This window comes from Panthera tigris, chromosome A1 (assembly GCF_018350195.1).
Source record: "Panthera tigris isolate Pti1 chromosome A1, P.tigris_Pti1_mat1.1, whole genome shotgun sequence".
NCBI classification, from domain to species: domain Eukaryota; kingdom Metazoa; phylum Chordata; class Mammalia; order Carnivora; family Felidae; genus Panthera; species Panthera tigris.
In genome coordinates, this window is record NC_056660.1 from 211,475,287 (window position 1) to 211,498,513 (window position 23,227).

Below are 23,227 nucleotides of genomic sequence, written 5' to 3' on the forward strand. Positions count from 1 at the left end.
ACATGAAAAGGATCGTGATCAAACACATTAAAAAGCATCATGATCAAGTGGGATTCATCCCTGGAATACAACGATGGGTCAACATATGCAAATTAATAGAATTTATATCACATTAATAGAATGAAAGAAAAGAATCACATGATCCTCTCAATAGATGCAGAAAAAGCATTTGACAATATTCAACATCCATTCATGATAACTCTTAACAAATTACACATGAAAGGAACATATCTCAACATGATAAAAGGCCATATATGACGAACACAGCTAACATTATAATCAGTGTTGAAAGGTTGAATGCTTTTCCTCTAAGATCAAGAAGACAAAGGTACCCATTCTCCCTTCTCCTATTCAAGATAGTTAACTTGGAGATCCTAGCTAGAGCAATTAGGCAAGAAAGAGAAATAAAATGTATCAGAAGTAGAAAGGAAGGGGTGCCTGGCTGGCTCATTTGGTAGAGCATGTGACTCTTGACCTTTGGGTTGTGAGTTCAAGCCCCACATTGGGCATAGAGCTTACTAAAAACAAAACAAAAAAGATTTAGGAAGAAGTAAAATTGTCTCTATTTGCAGATGACATGATTTTATATACAGAAAATCCTAAAGACTCAACCAAAAACTGTTAGATCTAATCACTGAAGTCAGTAAAGTTGTGGGATACAGAATTAACATGTGAAAGTCAGTCATGTTTCTATACACTAACAATTTTATGAAAAAGAAATCAATCCCATTTATAGTAACATCAAAAACATAAAATACTTGGGAATAAATTTTGCAAAGGAGATGAAAAACTTTGCTTTGAAAGCTATAAGACATTGATGAAAGAAAAGAAAGAGGACAAAATAAATGGAAAACTATCACATATTCCATGGATTGGAAGAATTAATATTGTTAAAATGTGATTACTACCAAAAGCCATCTGTGGATTTAATGCAATCCCTATCATGATTCTCATGGCATTTTTTTTTACAGACATAGAAAAAACATTCCTAAAATTTATATGGAACTACAAAAGACTCCAAATACCCAAAGAAATCTTGAGAAAGGAGAACATTTCCTGATTTTGAGAAATACTATAAAGCTATAGTCATCAAAAACAGTATGGTATTGGCATAAGAACAGTCTATATGGACTCAGTATGGATGGGAAATGTAGTTGGGTTAAATGAAATTTAGGATATTTTTGCTATTTATTTACAATCTAATTAGGAAAATAAAAAAAAGAGATTCTGAGAAAACTGAGTAGTTATTAAGTTACATACTATGTCATACAATCACTGGTTGTACAGAGTACAATCTGTGCAATCGAATCTGTATGAGTACAGAATCGATTAATATGAGCTGAAGTAGTACATCTGTGGTTCCTGAGATAAATAATAAATTACTATTCCAGTGTCTTCCCAGACTGGCTATTTTATTGAAGGTCATATTCCTCTTGTCACATATTGGAAATTCCATCTATAATTTTTATTTTAACTTTTTCCTCCCTTTTCCAATGACATAATCTTACCCTAACCACCCACCAAAGAAAACAACACAGGATTCTTTGTAGTGTGCTGATGGCATTTTGAAAACAAAAGGACATGGCATATACAACTAAGCTGAATATCTGGATATCTGCATGATGCTGTATCTGTGGTCCTTTGGACAAGAATTGCATGCCTCCATCTTGGGAATCAGTGTACCAGTCCTAGAGTGAAAGAGTCTTTGGACTTTGTAACTGGTCTCCTTGGCAGAATTTTGTTTTTGAATGGAAAAAAAAGAACCTGAGAAAGATGTGTGTGTGTGTGTGTGTGTGTGTGTGTGTGTGTGTGTGTGTGTGTGTATACAGTGGAGGTAATGGTGAATTTCACAGATGGGGAAGAATTCTGAAGAGCTCTTTCCTAGTAACATTGAGTAAGCAAGGAAATCTTTGTCTTTTAGCTTTTTAAATGATAATCAGAGATAGGCTGCTGGAACTACCATCTGGTACCTAGGGAGTCAGATGCTATGTTGCAAAACTCTTTTATTCACCAGGCTGGACCAGATTGTAGTAACAAGCCACTCCAAAATCAGAATGGTTTAAATAACAAAGGAATATTTCTTGCTCCCACTGCGTGTCCACCATGGGTCACCAGAGGGCTTTGACAACATTGTTGTCCTCACTCGGGGACCTAGGTTGACAAAGTAGCTATCATTTAGAATACTGCTGGTCAAAATGGTAGTGGGGGAAAAACAACTCTGTAGGGTCTTGCATCTGTATCACTCTTTGGCTTAGAATAACTCAAATCAATCCTGACAGTTTAGGATTTAATGAAGTTTTATAAGGAAAAAAAATCCATTGAGATAACTATAGGGTTTTATATTTACAACCTCAAATTTGCTTGCCTAGCATGAGGGTGTGTGCAAGAACTGAAGGCTCAATATGAATGAGCCAGTAGTGTTATATGACAGCCAAAAAGCTACAGTGATTTCAGGTTAGAGTAATAACATCCATAGCAAAATTGGTCCATAGTTGTTCCACTGTACTTCCTGTTAAACCATTCCAGAGGTATCTGTTCAGATTTGGTACCATACTTGGAATGATACTCATAAAGAAAAATGAGTTTAGGGGTGCCTGGGTGGCTCAGTCGGTTAAGTGTCCGACTGAGCTCAGCTCAGGTCACGATCTCACGGTCTGTGAGTTCGAGCCCCACATCGGGCTCTGGGCTGATGGCTCAGAGCCTGGAGCCTGCTTCCGATTCTGTGTCTCCGTCTCTCTCTGCTCTTCCCCCAGTCATGCTGTCTCTCTGTCTCAAAAATAAATAAACGTTAAAAAAAATTAAAAAAAAAAAAGAAAAATGAGTTTAGATGAAAACAGGAGGGTCAAGGGTCATTAAGCGTCTGATATTATGAAGGATGATTGAAGAAATTGAGGCTGTTTTACCTAAAGAGAAGATAGAGAAGTAACATGATATCTGTCTCTAAGAATGTGGAGAAGAGATTCAGCTTATTTCCATATATGACAGAAGAGTCCAGTGGTATCTATGAATGGAAACTGAAGGGAGGGTTTCAACTCAGTCTTGAGAATTTAGTAGTAATTTGAACTGTTCAACAATAGCACAGACTGGAGGGTGCCATTCCTTTCTTGGTGAGAGAGGCTAACTGAGCATGTTTTGTTACAGAATATGATCCCATGTTGTCTCTGATTGAATTTATTCTTGTATTGTTGTCCGTATTTGTTTCATACAATTGGATGGCTATCTGAATCTTATTTGGAACTTTTTAGAATGAGAATTGATCTTTGAAAAAAATAGGTAAATAAAATAATGAATTTTTGAAACTCTCAGGGATCATTTAAAAAAAAAAATTTTTTTAACGTTTATTTATTTTTGAGACAGAGAGAGACAGAGCATGAACGGGGGAGGATCAGAGAGAGAGGGAGACACAGAATCTGAAACAGGCTCCAGACTCTGAGCGGTCAGCACAGAGCCCGATGTGGGGCTCGAGCTCACGGACTGCGAGATCATGACCTGAGCTGAAGTCGGCCGCTTAACCGACTGAGCCACCCAGGTGCCCCACTCTCAGGGATCATTAAATGACATATGTTGGAGTCACACTGATCTATGTTCATATCCTAGCTCCTCCCTTACAAGCCTTGTGACCTTGGCAATTTAGTTAATCTCTCTGAGCCTAAATAGGTGCCTCTGTAAAATGGAATTAATAATGTTGTGGATAGGATTAAGTTAAGCTAAAAATGCCCAGAAAGAACTTCTCAATGCACTTGGCACAGAGTATTCACCCAGAACATGGAGGCTACATTGTTATTAATCCTTTCTTTGGCTTTTGTTTTACTAAGGCTAAGATGGTGCTTTTAGATTCTTAGTTCCAGCTTCTTTTCACTGTTTCTCTTGAGTTAGTTCAGGTTTCAGGGTCAAGTCAAGAATGTCATTGATTTTAATAATTCTCTATTCATTTATTTTCCTGCCACTCAAAATGTTCTAGAGTAAGGTTTTTCAATGACCTCTGCAGCTGTCATTACTGGTAAAACCCATTAAATAGCATCTAACTGTCCAACTTGTCTGAACAACTGCACCTCTTGTTCCATGCACACTTCAGATCTGCGGGCCATAGACGTACTCATGTGTACGTGCCCCCTCTTAAGTTTCTCCTCACATTTGAAAACTGTTTAGTTTTTCTTTGACAGTTATCTAGAATGAGTCTCAGATAATTCCACTAACTTGACCTTTCCATTAAGCTACAGAAAATTCAGAGAAAGCTCACCTAAACTTCTGAAGGAGACAAACTTTAGAAACAATGATGTTTGCCAGCATTGAAATTTGTGCTTTTTATTGGCTCATTTTACCCTTGGCGTTGATGAAAAGAATTGTTATAGTGTGGAGTCCATTGGAAGCAGTTGGCTTTATAAGTCCTGCATTAGGTAAAAATGTGAATAATCATACTGTATGCATGTTCTGTTTTGCAATACTCTGCCACAAAAATGACTTCCTACACGCGTATTTCTGCACATAGATGGCAGGCTTGCATCCAACCTGTTCTGCTTTCTTACCTGTTCTGCTTAGGTGCCAGCTTGTCTTTATTTCTTGCTGGGTCCAAACTGATGGCTTTATTGCTAAGGTTTGTAAGCAATTAATTCTCTCTCTTCACAGGGACTAGTGAAGCCTAACTACATTGTGATATGGAGAAGCATGAGGCCTTTGGAATTTATGAATCATAGCAATCAAATCTGGAAATAGTCATGTAGCTCTTTGCCTGAAAACATATTGTTGAGAATTCAGTTTATGGTTATTGCTCTTCCCTGGTGCCAGTTTGATTGTAACTCAGTTAAAAAACTGCTCACACAGTCATTGTGTGAGGAGAGTTATGTTGGCAAACACTCTAGTGTTACAGACATTTTATTACCAAACTGAGCAAACATTTCCATAAAGGTTCAGGTTTTTTCCCCTCTTTAGAACAGTCCTCAAAGGGCATTTTTGCACTTGGCCTCTCCACTCGTTGAGCAGCACCCCTTTAACTAACTGGTATGAAAGTGAGGACGAGGGCATGTTTCCAAGATTTTTTTTTTTTAGGAGAGATTCACATTTTTTGCAGATTGATTTCTTCAGGCTAATAATAATTTTCCTTAGAAAATGTGAGCTTACTGAACTAATTTTTGTAACAGGGTTACTGTAATTTTCTAGAATGGAGGAAATTATTAAGATAATTAAATTCCTTATTCTGTATAGGCCCTAATATACAAGAGTGAATTACTGGAGAAATAAATTCAGGTAACTTAATACTAGTAACTTTCACATGCAAGTTCTTGAAAGCATTAGGCCTCTCTACTTCATTTATAAAATGAGGCTGATAATATAGTTCTATGTCATAAAACTGTTGTGAAGTTTCAAGAAGACTGTGCATTAAGCATTTAACCCATTGCCTGTGTCATTACATGTGAGTATTTAATCATCCCAAGCTTGTGAGATTGGAGGTGTGTTGGTTCCTACACTTTACTGTGAGGAAACTAAAGTTCCCAGAAGATTAACAGGGACTTGTTCAAGGTCATATGGCTCATTTGTGGTCCAGGGTGGGATTCCAATCTGATATTCTTAACTCCTAGTCCAGTGTTCTTTCACTAATTAAGGTCCAGGGGGAATTAATTAGGTGGATTGTTCAACATGATTTCAAGCAGTATTTCTTAATCTTTATTGCTCACTAGAATTATCTGTAAAACTGTAGAATGATGTAGATGCTTTGGTTCCAACAATGGATTTTCTGATACAGTAGATCTGCAGTTTGTAGTTATAAACTCTCTTGGTGCTGTTGATGTGCTGCTTCTCTTCCATTCTCTATTCTTTATATTTCTGGAACTCCTTTTGGATGTATGTTGGAACTTTTCCTTCTACCCTTCATATATATTCACTTTCACCTTTTTCCTTCTTCAAATCTCGGTGCTGCATCCTGGGAAATTTCTTTATTTTATTTTTCAATACCCTAAATCTCTTTGCAGTTATACTTAGTCTACTAATTCACCCATATATTGACTTTTTATTTCATGATTACATTTTTTATAATCTATTTGTGCCTAATTCTCTGTCCTGTTTCATGAATGCTAATCTTGCCTTTGTTTTTATATTTTAAATTAATTTTTATCAAACACATATGAAATAATGGATCAAATGAATAATTTTAAAAGTGAAATAATTCTATAAGGCTTATCATAAAGATCAGTAGCCTTCTATTACACCCCTCTCCACTTCTGGTTCCTTTTTCCTAGTGGCAACTATTTTCCAATATTCTAGATGTTTCTATTATTTACTTCTGTGTTTCTAAATAACATGTTTATATTGCTCTCTCTTAATTTTACATATTCTTTGTAGTCTCTCTTCTATGGAACATGAAAAAGGTGAAGGTTCCGCTTTCCTATTCCTTTCAATAACACAAAATTTAGTGTTTACTAAGAGTATATAAAGATTATTCATTCCTGAATCATGTAGTGTGTATGTTTCCTTCATTTAAATTTTTTTTGTTTTCTCCATACATGCTTTTTTTTCGGGGGGGGGTGTTATTTTTTTACTTCTTGTCTTGAATTCCTCACTGAATTCATCATTATCCAAGTTTATTCCTGAACTCTTAGTAATTCAGATACTTAGTAACAGATCAAGAATCTGTATTTCTTGGAGATATTCCTCCTAGATCCACCTGTTCCAATCTGGGTTTGATTGCCTTCTAGCATTGTTACACAAACTGTCTTCCCAGGACTTCTGTGTTGATTTTCTTACTTCTTGGATCCCATGTATTCCTTTTTTGTTTGTTTGTTTCCTTTTTTGTTTTGCTGAATTACATAACCCAGTAGCCTCAGAGGGCAGGTGCAAAGTAAAATTTTTGAAAAAAATATATGTCTGGAAATAAATTCTAGGCTTACATTCAGATGTAGAATTCTAGATTTGAAATAATTTCCCTCTTAGTTTGAAGTACTAATTTAAGTTTTTCAAGTTTTTAGTCTTGAAGTAGGAAGTTGGAAACCATTATTATTTCTGATTTTTTAAATATGATATCTGTTTTTCTCTTCCCAAGCTTTTAGTACTTTTCTTAATCCATAGTACTCAGAGACCAAGTTTGATATATTTTCTATGAACCTATTTTTAGTCATTGTGTTGTATACAAAGTGGGTTCATTCCATGTGAAAACTAATGTCGTTTTGAGAAAGTTTCTTATATTATTTCTTTGACAACCACCTTATCTCCACTCTCTCTGTTCTCTTTTTTTCTGGACCATCTGGTCTGATCCCTTAGATAAAATTTGTATTTTTCTTCTTTTTTGGGGGAGAGTTCCTAACTTTATCTTCTAACCCTTCTAAAATCCTGTTTCTATGATGTTTGAAAGAGGTCTTTTAAAAAATTCTCTGAAAGTTTCTTGTTACAACATTTTATTCTTATTTCATATATGCAATATTTTTTCTTATATATCTGAGGAAGTTAACCATAGAATATTTTTTTAAGTCTCCTGCCCTCTATATTGTCTGTTTTTCATATACAGTAAAACCTTGGATTGCGAGTAACTTGTTCTGAGAGTGTTCTGCAAGACGAGCAAACATTTCTAATAAATTTTACCTTGATAAATGAGTGATGTCTTGAAATATGAGTAGTGCTTGATGCTGAACATCGCATGATCACAACTGAGCCAATGGTTCTCTCTCTCTCTCTCTTCTGCAAGATTGGGCGTGATTGTTTCCCATGCTTGGATGCTGAGTCTCAGACTGTGGTATTTGGCAGAAATCAGTGATTTTTCAGACTGTTGGAAGGTGCCCACAACTGGCACTAGTGTATTTTTTTTCACTTCAAAGCACCTATGAACAGTCCTTTGCTTTTCCATATAAGAGTGAACTTAGGAATGCTTTGCTTCATTCTAGGTCAGGCTGCCTGTAGATATAAACCCTTTCCTTTGCTGCCTTATTGCCAGTTACATTAAATACAGTATATGACAAGAGTTTATTAATACTGTAAGGTAGTCAGCATCCCTGTGAACATATACAATGGCCCCCATGCAGAAAAAGATTCCATTGAGCCAATACATAGCAGTGATCCTGTTAGTGATAGTGAAAGTCATCCTACACAAAAACCCTCCTCTCTTGTCTTCCTCACTCCAGCCACAAAGGTTTTCAAAGGTAAGTGCAGGTTCATTTGTTTAGTTTTCTTTATATTATGTATTTTCTTTATTATTTTGTATTATATTACAGTATTATAATCATTTTTATATGAATATTTCTGGGTTGTGCAACGAATCATCTCAGTTTCCATTATTTCTTATGGGGAAATTCGCTTTGATATACAAGTGCTTTGGAATACAAGCATGTTTGTGGAATGAATTATGCATGCAAACTAAGGTTTTACTGTATTTCTTTTTTTTCCCTTTTGTTTTTGTTGGTGTTTCATTTGATAAATTTTATTCAGTGTCACATGATATTTGGCTGTTCATTGATATTTTACTGAAAGACACTAAAAGTTTCCATAGATATGGAGTGGGCTTGTCAAAATGTGCTTCATTATAGAATTACCAGGCAAGAAAGAGGCTGGTCATTTTTTGCAAATACTTGTTCTTTGATTATTAATATTAAGAGGAACTTAGGCATTTCCTTTGGAGTGGTTTGTTATTCCAAAGAAGAATTGTCTAATTTCCTGCCCTAGAAGTATAACCTAGTTTTTAATGGTTTAAGCAAGAACCTGGGAATAGTAGTTTTTTACTTAACCTATTTTCAGTATGGAACTGCTGCCTTTATGTATGCTGGATGTCTCTGAGTCTATACTAAAGTTTTTCAGTTTCAATCTGCTTATAAAATCAGTCTTCGACTTCTGTGTGGAAGTAGAGACTGTCTCCTAGCTTTCCAGCTCCGTATCAACCTATCTTTCTTTTTCTTTCTTTCTTTCTTTCTTTCTTTCTTTCTTTCTTTCTTTCCCTTTCTTTCTTTCTTTCTTCCTTTCTTTCTTTCTCTTTCTTTCTGTAAATATATATATTATATATAAAGATATAAATATATATTATATATAAATATATATGACATATATTATGTAATATATGTCATATATATATATATATATATATATATATATATATATATATGTTATTGATTCCTTTACCACTGCTTTCCCATGTTTAGATACACATGGTGCATCCAGTTCCTGATTCTCTCTGGGGCTCCATGGTGTGACTCTGCTTCATTATTACCCCCACTCCCAGCCTACCACTTGTGGGTGGTTAGCTTCCTGCCTCATTCAGTATGTTTTCAGTGTTCATGCTTTATCTGTTTTCCAGCTTCCAAAAATCTTAATGTGGATCATTTGCTGTGCTCTCCTCTTCTTTTTTTCTTATTCTTGTGGGTTTATATCTTTTTAAAAAATGAAATTTTTATTTTTTAGAAGAATTTTTTAGAGGAATATTTTTTAAAGAGATGGAGGAAAGCTAAAATTATGTGTTTAATTCACTATGTTTAACCAGAAACATTTTATTTATTCTTTTGAAAAAATGTATATTTATTTTCAAGTAACTCTACCTCTTTGGGTGTGAATTGTCCGCTTTAGTTTTTGGCTGCATTTGTGGTCATTAACTTTCTCATATTTGCAATTTTTGTTAAATATATGTATTATTTTTTGTGGTTTTATTCTGTCCATTGCTCCCCATGGTCATCTTTCCTTTTTTCCCTTCTCTTTGCTATCCACTGTAATGAATATGTTATTTGCCAGGCTCTTCTTCCTTATTCAGATATTCGTTATGTTTACCGTAACTGCAGTTGTCTAGGTTAAGACTGCAAGTGTCAAGACTCGATAACTACAAGAGAAAAGGGCATGGATCTTTCTTCCTCTTTTCCCCCCTCCAGTTCTGCTTCCTCTGATCTTCATCTCAAATCTTTGCTCTTCTGCTGGCCTCAATGCTAATTCAGAGCATAGCTGCAAGGAACAGGGATTGCAAATGCAAAGGGTGACCTAAGAAACTGAAAATGTATTCCACTAGGCCCAGTGCTATAGCCACATTCCTACCTGATCCACCAATCACACCTCAATCTCGAAAGTTCAAAGCCCTTAGAAAGATTTTAAGGAACTTTTGTGTAAGAGGAGTAGTCTTCCTTTTGTGGATTCAAAGGGATCTTAACATTCTTGGTCTTTCCCTTCAGGGTCTAAATAAGACAAAAGGAAAGAGGACCAGGAAAGGTTTTTTGTATTGTTTTGTTTTGTTTTTTGTTTTTTAAATCTGATTTTGTGCTTATTAGCAGCTAAAAAAATTCTGAAAACTAAAATTAGTGCTAAAACTGACAATTTTGTATTCCTCAGATGGCCAAAGTAGGAAGAAATTGGTCAAAAGTTACAAGTGATAGCTATAGAAGAAAAGGAGGCAGGGCTGATCAATCCTAGGATTTCTTGACAGAAACAGTATCTGCTTATAAGGCCTTCTCTTTTTTCCTTTATCTTTTCATATTCTTCCTTTCCTCAAATTCCAAATAATAAACTGATTCAGAGAGGAGATTCTAGAGCCTATCTTTTTCTGGATCCTGGTTTTTATGTTTTTTAGGTATATAAGCTTGAACAACATTATAATAATTACATTAGTGTGACACTGGCACAAGCATAGACAAATAGATGAATAGAGGATATTCCAAAACAGATTCAACTTAAATGATTTGTGACAATTCAGTATGTAACCTCTATGTATCTCAGTTTCTTCATGTACAGAATAGGATAACTGTCCTTGTGAGTGCTGTGAGGATTAAATGAAATAATACAAATGTGGTGCTCAGAATAGGGCCTGGCATCTAATAAATGCTTAATAAGTTGTAGCTATTATTTTTATCTTTACTTCAACAAAATTTTCCCTAGTCCCAGGCCTTAATCAGCTTCCTGTGGAATTTCATATCCTTCTTCTGAACCAGTTCTTCTGAGACTTAATCATTCACTATTTTGCTTTGTAACCAATTATTTTTCATGTGTTAATTGTATATTTCCAGCTACTGTAAAGCTGTTTGAGGACAGAGACCACAAAGAATGCATGTAGTTGCTTCTCTAGTTCTCATAGTGCTCAGCCCAGTGTTGGGAAGAAGGTGGAATTTAGTTTGTGCTCATCAGTGGACTGGGCAATCTCTCATTTTAGGGCTTAGGTGATGCTTGCAGGTGATCTGCTGTTAACTTTCAAAAACATTAGGTAGTAGCAGTTCTGTGTTTTGCAATCCCAAATGGTATCAGAAACGTTTGCTATTTTTACCTTTTCAGTAACTAGCCCTGGGTTTTATGAGTTCTTCGGATTATACCTGGTAGAATCCACACAGAAGTAAATACACTGCAAGGAAATGTAAAAATTTGTGGTTCTTGACCTCCCTTTCACCTCCAGGGACTCTAAAGAAGACAGGAAAGGGTTTATGATTTTCCTGGTTTATGAGTGAGTAAAATTTTCTCATCCATTTTGTTCTTTTGGGCCTGTTTGGTTTATGTATTTTATGTGACACTCTAAAACTTGTAGTTCCTCTTCCATTTTCACACTGCTTTTGTACACTCTTAGAAAATCTGTTTTTTTCAGGGTCCTTTTGCTTTCCCAAGAAAGGGCTCCATGTTTGTTACCTGCAAGGTGGCATATTGCCTTTATTCCTGTTTCAGACTAGTCTCATGGTGCTTTCATTCCTGAAAGGTGGCCAAAAATTGCTGTGCTGAAATGATCATTTGTGAATACAGTAATCCTCAGGAGGCATAAATTAATATCCTGTTCTCACTGTGTTTTTTATTGACTGTTAGAGTTATTCTACTGCCAGGTCCTGACTTGGTGCCCAGTGCTAACAACTGTCTTTAAAGGCTTATGAATAGGGTCATAAACACTATTTACTTTAGTAGTAACATGTACTTTTAGCATTTCCACCACTCCCTCTCCCTCATGCTCACTGTCACATGCATAGGCATTTTATAATGAGTGCATGTTTATTCTGTACTTTTTCCCACTTTTTGGGTTCACATGTGCATAAATTCATTTGTTTAAACTTTATTTTCATTATCAAGTTACTCTTGTATCCTGGCCTCCAATCTTCAATTTTTTTTTTTTTTTAACGTTTATTTACTTTTGAGACAGAGAGAGACAGAGCATGAACAGGGGAGGGTCAGAGAGAGAGAGGGAGACACAGAATCTGAAACAGGCTCCAGGCTCTGAGCTGTCAGCACAGAGCCCGACGCGGGGCTCGAACTCACGAGCCGTGAGATCATGACCTGAGCCAAAGTCGGCCGCTTAACCGACTGAGCCACCCAGGCGCCCCACCAATCTTCAAATAACATGAACCTTCCCAGGTTATACGTTCTAAGGTTTTTTCCTTCTTTTTAACTAAGGCCAAAAATAATAAACCTTGGTTATGATGCAAGCAACCAGTTAAACCATTGGTTAATGTGCATTAGCAGAAGTTTAACTGCAGCAGGGCCCTGTCATAGACATAAGAAAACCATGGAACACTCCTTAGTTCAATAACAAACTTGATATTCATTTCCTGGGTGGCTGAGGATATTCAATCCCAATTTCACATCAAAGAAATGTCAAAATAAAAGTTAGAAAGGCAACTCATTTTTGTTTTTCCCCAATTTTGCTTATGATGGAGACTGGGTAGTTGAAAAAGAGATGATTCTTCCTGTTTCAAGGTGCAAACACTATCATGTTATAATGTATATTAGATGAGAAATCTAGGAAAGAAGCAATATGGTGCAAAGGTTGATTTGATGGTGACTGGCTTTTTACTAAAAATACATGGTAATAAGTAGTGGATATCATTCATATAGTTTTCAAGTTTATCTTTAGGACAGGGCTTGAATTCAGTTCAAGCAGATGGATGAAAATATTCACTCATTCAACATGCCAGACACTGTTAAGTGATGAAGTCAAAATAATGGCAAGGATTATAGCTGCAAGAGTCTGTCTACAAAAGACATATGGCAAAGAACTATAAAACTTGTGTTTTTTGATCTTCATGTAGGGATAAATGGCAACAACGGAAGATTGTTGATTATGTACTTAATTTTTTTCTCAGCCTTATTTTACATATTGTTTAGCTATATGCATTTTACGTTCTGTTCCCTTAAAACTGATCACAGTATTAAGTTGGGGCTAAGAATGCTTTTTATGTGTATATAATAACAAGCCTAGTTTACAGCAAAAGACAGTTCCTAGTTACTACAGGAATGAAAATTAACCAGTGGATACTAATCTCTTTTTTTAACATGATGGCTTCTGTCTCTAACCACAGAGGGCTGGGCTCAGACCTCACTATAATAAGAGTAAGAGACTGAGTTTGGAGGGTAGTATTAACTATAGTACATGCTGAATGATGGGCTTTTCTGGGGCCTTTGTAAATGAGAAAGGATTGATGGAGTGAAAGATATGGATTCAAATAGGAAAACCTGGGGCATTTTCTTCTGGGTCTAATACCTTTTCCACATGCCAGCATTTGTAGATCTTTCTATGTGCACAAGGTATAAGGAGTGCATAAGGAGAATCCATTTTTCATTTTGTTTTGTTACTGCTTTTTAACTACTACAGACTCTTCCCCATGAGAATTTGCTGTCCCTGAAATAAATTTTACTTCATCAAAATTGAACCGTCTCTTCAGAACGTCTCTGATGGCTCTTCTTCCTTTGAATACTCAGTGGCAAGAAGCCCTTAGAATTGCTTTGCCAATATTTTCTGCATTCTGGAACTACTCGAGTGAACATAACACTTCATTTTTTTCCCCCCAGAAATCTCATTAAAATCCTTACTTGAAATTCGGATACAGTTTAATAAAGTTTCTGAATTCAGTATGAAACTAATAGTCCATTAAGAATAAGGAATGATCGATGTGTTTTCATTGACCTTTGTTGGTGACTTTAAAACACCCTTTAGCACATTTAAAATCACCAGGCATGACCGTCCAGTGCTCCACCTAACCTAGCCTCTCATTTCTTCTCTTATTAAATCTCTTAAAATGTCAAGTGGAAGAGATTGTGTCAGTCTCCTTTACTATTCTATTCTAGCATCTTACAATTTATGCAATACTAAAAAGAGAGCAGCACTCTTATGAATGTAAATGTATGTTTTGATATTTGCTCAGGTTGAAGCTTTTTCATATTCTGTTGACTGTCTTATTCATGTGCTAGTTGTTAATCATGATGCAGATAGTTGACACCATACATGGTATCATTGTACACAACAGAAGTTGTGCCCCCAGAAGTTATGCCACAAATCACATAGCAATGATTTGAATCTTTTTGAGTGCGAGGACCATTTTTTGAATTCCCTGCTGGACACATGCATACACACATACACTTTTACTCTTTGTTATTTTAAAAAAATCCATAGTGAAAAACAGTTATTATGACTGTAGTAAAGCTCTTTAGCAACTATTTTATTATTTTATTAAATACAATAGCATCTTCATACATCTCTGGCAAGTAGTTATGCATATGTGAGAGACATTGTTTTCTGTCTAGAAAATGAAGAAACGTGTTCTGTTTATCATTCTAAGTCACTCAGAATATTGGTGGTTTTTTCCCCATAAAAACCCTTCATTTGTTATGCATATTTTTGGGTCTAATTAAAGATAAAAATAACAAAGATTGGTACATATTTATTTATTTATTTAGTTAGTTAGTTCTTCTTGTCTGTAGGCTACAAGAAGGGCCTGTGAGAACAAAATAATCACCCAAGATGATAAAGCATAATAAATTTGGATGCTTCATACTGGTTCTGAGCCTCAAACCATGCTGCTTATGATTAAATCAGAAAATGTTTGTAAATAACAGAAAAAAATTTTTCCTCTCTGCAAACATCTTTAGGGTGTACCAAAATTTTCTGGTTCATGGGTCTTACATAACTTAAAAGAAAAAAAAATAATCTATAGCATATATCACTTCATGGAAGAAATGCTTAAAGTATAACAATCCACTAATAAAAAAGTATTTATGAGTGTCTACCTTGTGGCTGGCAAGAAATCATTGGTTTCTTTCATGCATTTACCACATGTTATCTATTGGCTTTTGGTGAGTAATGAATATCAATTTCTATGGATGTAGAAAAGAATTTTATATTACTGAGATGCATTTAGACTTAGAAAGTTGACCCAGGTTCTATAGAAATAGATTTCTCTTTGACAGGTATTTTTCTTTGGCTAGCCATAAAAGCACTGTTGGTTTCAATCATTTTTATATTTATAAAGGACAAGCTGATTTGTATCTTTTGGCGGCCAGTGAGTATTCTTCTGCCTATATGAAGAACCGATCAAATAGTTATACACTGTCTCTGTTAGATTATGGGGAATAAGAATGTGGGGTTAGAGCATTGGAAACAGATATGCTAAAGGTACCAAAAGATTGCTTGTCTTGATGTGGCACTGATAGAGGGAGAGAATTTCCCCTTCAGACCTTAGGAGGCTTGACTGTTTCTGCATACAGAGATGGATACATGGAGATTCACTTGGAAACAGAATATACTAAGCTAGGTTGCTCAATAGAATATCTACTTTGGGCTACCGAGATTTCTGGTTATCATAAAAGTCAAACTGGGGTATATACACACTGTTTAAATAAAATACAAGTCTTTAAAAGACAGCTTCCCTTGCTGTGGAAACTTTCCATGTACTGCTGATGTTAGCAGTATTTTGTTGGGAAAGATTGATATCACAACTCTCTAGTATGAACTTTAAAATAAAAATGTCTAAAATAGTTTCATTAATTATAAATCACAGGCCTTTCTTGGGCTTTTACCGTGTTCAAGGCATTGAAGTTGACAGTCAATATACAATTATCTGTGGTGTGATAAAATGTGAAGTTTGATTAATGAGCTGTTTTCATCTTCCTAGTTTAGTGGTCAGTTGTACCCCATTTGGCAGTTATAGCTTGGTTATTTATTACTTTAGTGTTATAAACAGCACATGCCAAATTTGTAGCTTCTAACTTAAGAAGATCCCATATGGAGCAAGAATGAGACTATTTGAGCAGGAGATGCCAACAGAATAAACTGGATTCTCAGCCTATTTCCAGACTGGATAAAAGACCTATTGAATTGGCAGAGGTGAAGGAGCATTTGGACAGGAAGAGGAAAATTAGACATAGCACGGTAGCCTTGTGCTCTGCTCTCAGCATCCCAGTGGGAGTGAGGCTTTTAACATTTCCCTTGAGATTTTCAGGCATTCAAGAGCAGAGGAAACGTGTGTTTTCCTTTTCCCTTCTGAAACTTTGGAGGTGGCAGTCTCACTGATGTGTCTTGTGCTTTCTTTGTACAGGTGAGTCGGACAGAGATGGTGGCCTTTATATGTGCCGAATGACAGTTGTAGTATGGTAGATATTACAGAAGTTAGGAAGAAAGTTACCTCGGCCTGGGTTTGCTGAGGAAAGTGTTTTACTGCCTTACCAAGTTCAGCATGGGGAACACACTATTATGTTGGCTGGTTAAAATTAATAAAAGCTTAATTATTCCAAGAATATGAACAGTAATAATCTTGGCTTCTACCTTTTTTCCCAACATAGATAGTAAAATATCTATTTCTTATTAATTGGAGAATAGATAGAACAAACTTTTTTCTTCACCCTTTGGGTACTTTTTATTTCTTCAGTTATTAAACTGCTCCAGACCTGATGGTTAATAATTTTCTTTTTTCTTCCTCCCCCCAAAATCCTGAGGTAGCAGGAGTCTTGATCAAGTTCTATCTATATAATACACAGTATAGAGAAGAGCAACAATAGCCTCTAATAGAACAAATTCTAGTCATACATCTTGGAAATAAACCTAGATCCTAATAATCACTTAGATCATAGGGCATGCATATCCCTTGCAGAGTTTTTCCTCCCATAAGTCACATTTTTTCCAGATGTTCTTCAGTCTCAAAAAACACAGAATATTCATAGAAAAGGTACCACTACCATAAACTTTCCCTGCCCCAGAAAATCTCCAGGTAAGAGCTTCCTTATATTCAATTTCCATTCTAACAGTAAAGTAATAAATTGAATTACAGCAAGCCAATACAACTCCTTCCTTACTTTTTATCCCATGCAGTTTGACTTTACAGGGACTCAGAAAAACAGTAAAATATTACCATAACCATGAATTGTACCGTGTGAACTGGAAATAATGACTACGATGTTTATAAAAGCCCTTGAGAGATGTTGCTTAGATTTAGTTACAGATCTTTTATATTGGACTTAAGTCCTTCAGAAATTTATCAGTTATTTAGTGGATTTGCAGGATAATACAGAGTTGCATAGTGTAAAATCTGAGTATAGAATTTACATTATAAAACTATTTATAATTACATCTGGCTCTTTTGTCTTTTCTATAAGAAATTGCATTTTCTGACAGTTCTGTTCCTGGCAAAGTTACAGGTGGAGGTGTGACCTTTAACCCTAAGTAAGCAATTATATAACTAGTTAATAATAATCTCTTTACCATCTGCAGTCCACATTAAATTAAAAGACACCTGATCCTCAATTTTGGCATGTGGTTCCAATGTCTGCCTTTCTTTTCCTAGTTCAGTAATGAATGATCATTTCTATCTTGGTGATTCTGACTGTCAGTTTGATGGATGGAAAAATAGAACACTAAGTGCAGCCCCATTTATTCTGAACTGATTAGTTCCACCCAGCTTTGTTCCCATCCTACAGAGCTCAGTTCTAAGATAATCCAGGCTTTCATGTTTCTTCATCCCATTTTGGTCCAGTAAATAGATAGACCATTTGTATTAATTTTCCATTGTGAGGTTTTCTAGTCGTGAGTGAAATTCCATTGGGTTCGGGAGGGAAAGGGGGACAATGGAAGGCCAAAAAGCTTTTTGTGGACATGGATTGCTTTCCCTGTCTCCATGGAGAGACAAAGCTATCCCTTGATGGGTGTTAAAATAATGTAAAAGTTCCACCCAGACCTGGATATGAGGAAAGCATTTGCTTTTTGTTCCACCATGTAGCAGGCTTTTAGCAGAATAGAAAAAAAATCAATCACATTTACTGACAGTCTAAACACCTTTTTAATGTATTGCTCATTGCTGGTGCTGAACAGGGAGGGAAGCAGAATGGAGATGTTGGCAATCATAAGGGCTTTTCTTTTTCTTTTCTTTTTTTCAATTCCACAGATGTTTTGGCCTGAGTGTCTCCACTTTAAGGCTTTTAAAAAATACCCTCTGTCATCTTGTTATAATAGTTATACATGAAGTATTTGAATTCCACCTTTTTCCCCCCTAGTCTTCTAAATGCCTGGTTTACTTTCCTCTTCATATTCTGTTTTTTTAATTTAATTCTTCCCAATTCTCCGTATGATCCCATATCTTTCTATACCAAGGCAACTCCTTTTCCGGATTTAAATGATTTGAACTTATCAATGTTGCAATCATCCCTTGGGTATTTAGCCTGTGTATGTACCTTGTGAAGTATCCTATACTCTTCAGGATAAAGAAAAGGGTGGATGGAGGTCATGGAATGTGTGACTTGCTGTTTCTGGCAGCTCAGCCTCATGAACTATATTCATGGGAATTTAAGAACCTGCTTTCTGGAGGTCACCTGGCTGCCTAACTACATTACTGTGGAAGATTCTTATTGGAAATGAGCTGTTAGTCCAAAAACATTCTTAATTAATAATGCTGAGTGACTCTGCAGCCAGCCAAGATACAATTATGGAAACATTTGTAAAGATTGTGTGACCTGCAAAATAAGCTTCATAAATATTTTTAAAAAACTCACAGGGCTTGGATTCATTTGTAGTTCGTAAGCATGATGATTGGATGTTCATGCTGTTTTGTGACATGTGTCTCCCTCAAACCTTGCTACAACCTTGGCACATTATATGTCTATCATGAAGAAGAAAAAGAAGAAAAAAAGAAAAAAAAAACTTAGGAGGCTTGGGGTGCATTAATTTATATATATATATATGTATACTCTAATTTATCAATCATATATATGTATGTAGTATACATATGGTATATACTCTATATGTGTATGTACTATATATGCTATCAATATATGTTGTCTATTATATATAGTATGTACTATATATGTCTATATATACTATATATGTGTAAATAAATACACCACCCTAAATATACTATGTACTTACACAACACACATAGTATTTACTATCTATAGTATCAATATATAGTATATATTACATGTATATCTATATATCTATATATCTGTATCTATCCATCTGTCTGTCTATCTATCTATCTGTCATCTATTTATTATAATTTCCTTCTCCTAGGTATCTCTAGGGAGATGACTATTTCTTTCCAGGTCAGTCTTGAATATAAGGGTAGTAGACGGTCACCAATGGGGTGATTAACTTGTGTGACCTTATAAACATTTCCCTCAGACCCACCATGGAACCTCAAATTCTGTCAGTTTGGTTTTATTCCTTTAAGTTCTGAAGAATTTTGGCAATATTCTTTAAATACCAATTAAAATTTAAATGTTCCTGTGAACACTTAGCAGCTATAACCTGCTTGAAAAGATAAGGGAAAGGGAAAAGGGGTGTCAGATGACAATTAGATAATAGCAAAATCCTGGCAAAAAGTTCAGCTAGGTACCTGGATTTAGTACTGGGACATCTGAGGCTAGATGGGGCTCCCAGACAAAAAAGGTGGAAATAAAGTGTTAGAAGTTCATCTACTTAGTTTTGCGGAAGTCTGGCTCAGCCCCACTTTTCTGTGTAATAGGTATTCACCCTGTCAGACAAGTGTTTGGATGGTCTCTGAAGGGAGGTAGAGTAATAACTTTTCTCTCCAAGTTAACAGCCAGAACTTTCGCACATCCAAATAAACAATCTTCCATGCCAAACATCATATTAGTTTATAGGTAGATGTCAGTGGTAGAGCTAAAACATTACTTTAAAAGATTTCCTGTTGTAGGGGTCTGATAGAGGATCTGGAGGACAGTTTTGCCGGGCTGGGCCAACAAATGCTCTTCAATGTTTTCCCCAATGGCTCTGTTGAGTTTTAATTCTTCACATACAAGCAATTTAATGTGTTTCCTTGAAAGTAAAATGGCTGGGATAGAACAAGGCTCAAGAAAGTAAAAACTTTCCCTTATCTATTGGGTTTGATGGTGATTGGGTAGGTGACAAAATCTTTAAGTACTACTCTAAGTCTGCCTCATTTTCAGCCTTTTATGATGACCTAGTTTCTTTTGTTAGCAAAATTTGACAATTATACTTTTCCCTCAACATTATTAATGAATACTAGGCCAATAACTCTCTCTTGGTCAGTCTTATCCTGCACTTGCTTTCCAGTAATCTATGTTATCCCTGTGGCTTCCAGGTTCCAGACTTAGTATCTCCTACCCTGTCCCTCCCCAGCCTTTTAAAAAAATTCCTATTGGCATAACATATTGACCGGACCAAAGGGATAGGAGTCAAAAAATAATGAAGATAATAATAAGTACCTATTATGTAGTCAGGTATTGTGTAGAGTTATTTATACACTTTATTTCATTTAATTCTCAAAACAAGGTTGTAAGATAGATATTATTGTAACCATTTTTATATATGTGTAAATTTTAGCTAAAATGGATTAAATAACTCTTAACCTTACACAGTGAAAAGCTGAGGTTTAAACCTAGGAATTGCTTGAGTCTAAAGTCAGTTTTGGGTTATAATCTCAGCTCCACCCATTGGCTACCTATTGTTAATGTCTAACATTTCCATTTTCTCATGTGTAAGCATATATGGGAATACACACAGTTTTCATGTGCCTAATACTGAAACATTTTCATAGGGTTTATAATAAAAATGCATGAAACAAGGCAGCTAAAATAATTTAAAATATTATAGAGCAGTAGTTTTCAAATGATGACCATTGGGATCTAGGGTCACCTGTGGGTAGAGGGTTTTTGAAGGAGGCTTAGTTGGAAGGGCTCTAAGCTCTGTTCTTAATAGCTGTACTTTTATCTGTTTTATGTATCAAAATTCCAAGTAATATTTTCAAACCAAAAATTCCATTGCTTTAAAAACAAAAAAGTTTCTAAGTCCTGATTTGTTATAATGTTGGAAAGATTTATGTTAGGAATTTGGGACGTCAAAGTTAGAGCCACAAGGTTGACTGAACTTTCTGGCAACTTCTGAGGAAAAAGAACCATGTTTGTTTATAGAGTCCCCATTATCTTATTTAGAAAAGAAAAAAAAGGAAAAAAAAAAAAAAGGAAAGGAGGAAGGGAGGGAGGGCAGAACAGACAAACCAGTATGGCAAGGCAAACTTTCTTGTCATTAATTGCAGAAGGAATTTATAATGTTGTTTCTTATATGATGGGTATGATGGACAGTGATAGTTTCAATCATGATTTTGCACAAGATGTTCTTGTGATGGGTTTTTCTTTTAACAATTTTGATGAAACCTAAAAACATAATGTTAACTGAAGAGCATTCTTGAGGGAGGGCAATAAGATAAGATGTATAAAATGGGCATACTAACCTGCCTACCCTGCCTTATCAGGTTGTTACTGAAGCTCAGAGAGCTAACTTGTGTTGAAAATGTTTGGAAACCTGTCAGAATTACCTGACTTTTAGATAGTTACATTATTCATTAAATCATAAATATTATTGAGCTCCTACTCTGTGCCTGGTATTGTTCTAGGTTCTAGGGATGATCATCTAGGGTTGATCAATGCCAATACCTGTAGGTTAGATTTTAGTTGTTTACCCACATGTTTTGCAAATTATATATTTCGTTACCTCACTACTTTGAAAAATAAGTTGGTTACACAAATAAATTGAGTGGGGCTGCTCTCAGAACATGCAATCCTTGAGTCTTTAAGTTGGAAGGGTTTATGGAAGTTAGTTATTTGGCTCATCCTGCCAATATAAGAATCTCTCTTACATAATTACTGAGGAAAAGTATCAGAAACTCTTCAGGTATTTCTAATTCGCAGGTAGTCCAGTCTATTACTAGACAAATTTAGATTTTAGAAGATTTCATCTTTGTGTTGAATAGCCTGGAAGATTGGAGAACAGTGGAAGAGATGGATGTTAGAAAATCCTCTATGTTCTTATGTTGATCACTTTGCCTTTTTAACTTCTGCTCATTGACACTAGTTCTACTGTGAGAACCATGAGGGGAAGAAACTTGCCACTTTTTTCTTGATAGCCCTTGAATTTAAAGATGTCTATGATGTCTTCTCTGAAATTTTTTGTTTTATAGGCTAAACATTCCCAGTTCTTACATTTTTCATTTAAGATAATTTCCAGACATCATCTTGGTTGCCGTTGTCTGGATACATTATTTTGACAATGTCCCTTTTAAAATACAACATGCAGAAGTAAGTATAGTGTCCTACATCTGGCCTGCCTAATATATTAGACTCCATTCTGGAGAATTTATTTTTCATTTTCATTTTTTTTCCTTTTTTTGTTTTCAAAGCTTCAAATCCACTTAATTGAAATATGTGTTTGTGAGTGAACTCTGATCATATGGTGTCTCTCAAATTGTGTACCAATATCATTGTACGAACTTGTTATACCTAAAAGTGATATATCATATAGAGAATGCTCAGATGAGGTAATAGATATAGGCTGTTTGTAACTCATGAAGCACTAAACAAATATGAGATGTTGTAACTAAGGTCTTCGTATTATCAACATGTCAGTTCTGAAATCGTTGTTGAAATACCCTTGCATCAATAGAACTTATTTCTATCATTTTATTTAGGCAGCTCATTTCAGTTAACCTATTGTCTTTTCCTGACCTTTTTCTTTCCTTTGGAATAAATTAATTGAGCCTACTTTTTTGTAAATTAATAAAAAATAGTTTTTGAACACTAATACAAGTACTACTAAGCAATTCAGTGATAAAAAGAGATCTAAGAGTCTTATGGAAGTAGGGTGGCCTTCAGTAAAACTGTAGATCTGTCATTGTTGCTTTCATTAAAATACTCTTTCCAAAAGGCGCTGATATGTGAGAAGAGGGGAAAGAACTCTAGCCTAAGAGGTTGGAGAAGTGGTGGATGTTGGTATATGTAGCAAATTTGTGACCTTAAGTGTTTAAACATTTGCCTTGAGGTGACAATGAAGATGTTTGGAAAACTATTGGTTTCTAGAAGTGAAGGCAGACACAGAAAGAAGGTAGGGAGAGATTGATTCAGGGTGCATGGTTTGGAGGATTGTAAGGAAAAGAGAAGAAAAAACAGGAAGCACTGTGTGAAGGGAGAACACCTGCCTTTCCTGAGAACCTCCTGTTCTGCCAACCTCACCATACTAGCTTTTATTCTTAGGCTTATTCATTATGGTGTCAAGATGGTTTCAGTGGTTCCAGAC

At 35.5% G+C, this 23,227-nt stretch overlaps 1 long non-coding RNA gene and 1 other non-coding gene across 2 annotated transcripts in view; both read left to right on the forward strand.

The window, feature by feature from the left end:
• The window catches only part of LOC122241296, a 152,562-nt gene that overhangs the window by 66,449 nt on the left and 62,886 nt on the right, over positions 1–23,227 (forward strand). The window lies entirely within an intron of this gene.
• LOC122232396 lies at positions 18,679–18,782 on the forward strand. The gene has a single exon (XR_006209750.1). It is a non-coding gene; the product is annotated as a small nucleolar RNA U13 (small nucleolar RNA).